The 2,392-nt window shown below is 46.1% G+C and overlaps 1 pseudogene; it reads right to left on the bottom strand.

The window, feature by feature from the left end:
* Positions 1 to 973: 973 nt before the first annotated feature.
* Positions 974 to 1,861, bottom strand: LOC149346126 (large subunit ribosomal RNA; annotated as a pseudogene; the record flags this gene model as incomplete).
* Between the last annotated feature and the right edge of the window lie 531 nt (positions 1,862 to 2,392).

The following is a 2,392-nucleotide window of genomic DNA, read 5'->3' on the forward strand; positions in this document are numbered from 1 at the left end:
TCACTACGGCGTCTCTCATAGCCTTAGTCGCTTTGGGACGTTAAACCCCATAAGCCAAACCAAACCAAACCAGTTGTATATAGATTGTGGTTAATTTAATTTGACCCGCTACGCAGTTAACTATTGCATACAGAACAGTCGTCTGCAAATTGCTTATTTTGTACTTCAGGATGAGTCAAACTATGCCATTTATATGGATTAAAATAGAATAGGCCCCTAATGATCCTCGCAGGACACCAGATGAGGCAGGAAGGGCTTCATCTGGTGTCCCGCGAGGATCAGTTTAGGGGCCTTCTAACTGGTACACTGAATGGGGCATGTTTGGTACAATCCGAATCTGAAAAGAGAAAACTGTTCTCCAACATCCATACTCTGTATATAGAGTGACGCTCAGAGAATAAACAACTGTAAATACCTTGGTGTTCAAATCAGTGATAAACTGAACTCGGATACGCATGTTTACACTATTTGCATGGATGCCGCTAAGTTTATCTGATGAGTCGTAAATTGCCACTGGCTGCAGTTCTATAGTGAGGTTGGCAACATAAAATTCTTTGGGGCGGCCTTGTTCCGAATTCGCTTCTTGTTTATGGGAGCCATTTGCACAGTACAAGCTGAAACAGTACATAGAACCGCAGCCCCATTTATTTGCAGTCGATATGAAAGAACGGTAATACAACAAAAATGATCAATTATCTTGATTCAGAATCACCAGGCAGGACGTAAAGAAACAAGGCTGAAATATTTTCTCTTGAACATGCAATAATTTAGTCAAAATAAATAATCATGACTACATTACTCCTGTTTCCTACGCAAATACACGTTATAATAATGAAAAATGAACATAATCAACATTATAGTAATAGTTTTAAAAAAATTGAAATGCTTGCCGAATAGAATTTATTGCCGAAGTGTGTAGTGGATAGGCCCAATGTTCCAATATTTGTTGGTGATTTGAAGGCCTCGCGTGTACGATCTTTGGTCAGTCGGTCGGTCCTCAAGGTTCTCACTTGAGTATTTGCTACTACCACCAAGATCTGCACCACCGGCGGCTCCAGGCGGGCCCGACACTTTCACCGCCCACCTCTGCGGCCTTCCTGCTCGTCGTGGCTTAGCACCCCCACTGTTCGTGCTACTCTGCCAGCGACGGCCGAAGAAAGGCGCGACACTAGGGCGCCATCCATTTTCGGGGTTGGTTGCTTCGGCAGGTGAGTTGTTACACACTCCTTAGCGGATTCCGACTTCCATGGCCACCGTCCTGCTGTCTTAAGTAACCAACACCCTTCATGGGTTCTCATGACTACCCGATTCGGGTGCCTTACCCCGGAGTTTCGTTCATCGCACAACGCCAATTCTGCTTACCAAAAAGTGGCCCACTTGGCACTCTCATTGCAGCGGAAGACCTCAACCCAGAAGTCCTCCTGTGCACCCGTTGAAAGTTTGAGAACAGGTTAACGACGTCTCGACCCCAATGCCTCTAATCATTCGCTTTACCAGGTGTGACTGCTCTCCCACAGAGCGCCAGCTATCCTGAGGGAAACTTCGGAGGGAACCAGCTACTAGATGGTTCGATTGGTCATTCGCCCCTATACCCTCATCGGACGATCGATTTGCACGTCAAAATCGCTTCGGACCTCCACCAGAGCTTCCTTTGGCCTCGTCTTGCTTGGGCATAGTCGCCATCTTTCGGATGCCAACGTGTGCGCTCTCGCTCCGCCCCGGCGACGAGTGAGGCCGTTGCTGCGCCCGAAGCCCTGTGCAGTCTGGGATCGCAACGCGGCCCGCGAAGGACATTCACGTTTCATTGCGCCATTGGGTTTCGAGAGACCCATTGACTCGTGCACATGTTACACTTCTCGGTCCGTGTTGGTCGGTCGAGTGGAAGGCTCCGAATAATTTCGACTACCTGCGGTTCTTTAACGTACTCTGATATCGCACATTACACGGTCCCCTATAGAATTTCGCCTCCATCAAAAAGAGCTAAGGCAGTGGCTTAGCTCTGGTTAAGCCTGGATATAGAAGCAAAAAGCTGCAGTTATGCTTGGTTTGATGTCATGGCTGTCGCAGTTCGCGCACTATGCACTGGGAGCAACACGATAACGGTGGGGGCGTTCGGCCGTCGACACACTGCCTGTACGCAGGCGGAGGAGGAGGCGGAAATCGGCGTGGTTAAAATTCAGGGGGCACTTTGGCTCTCTAAAGTGTTGCAAGGCGAAAGCGTTTCCTGGCGCACTGTTTGTTTTTCTTTTTATTTTTCATATTTTATTTCCCATTTTATTATCTTTACTTCTATTAGTTTTTATTTTTATTTTTCATATTCTCTTTTTTCATTTTATTTTTGTTTGTTTTTTTTAATTATTTTTCTTTTTATTTCTCATATTTTATTTTATTT

Source organism: Amblyomma mixtum, chromosome 4 (assembly GCF_055824585.1).
Source record: "Amblyomma mixtum isolate Tamu chromosome 4, ASM5582458v1, whole genome shotgun sequence".
NCBI lineage: Eukaryota > Metazoa > Arthropoda > Arachnida > Ixodida > Ixodidae > Amblyomma > Amblyomma mixtum.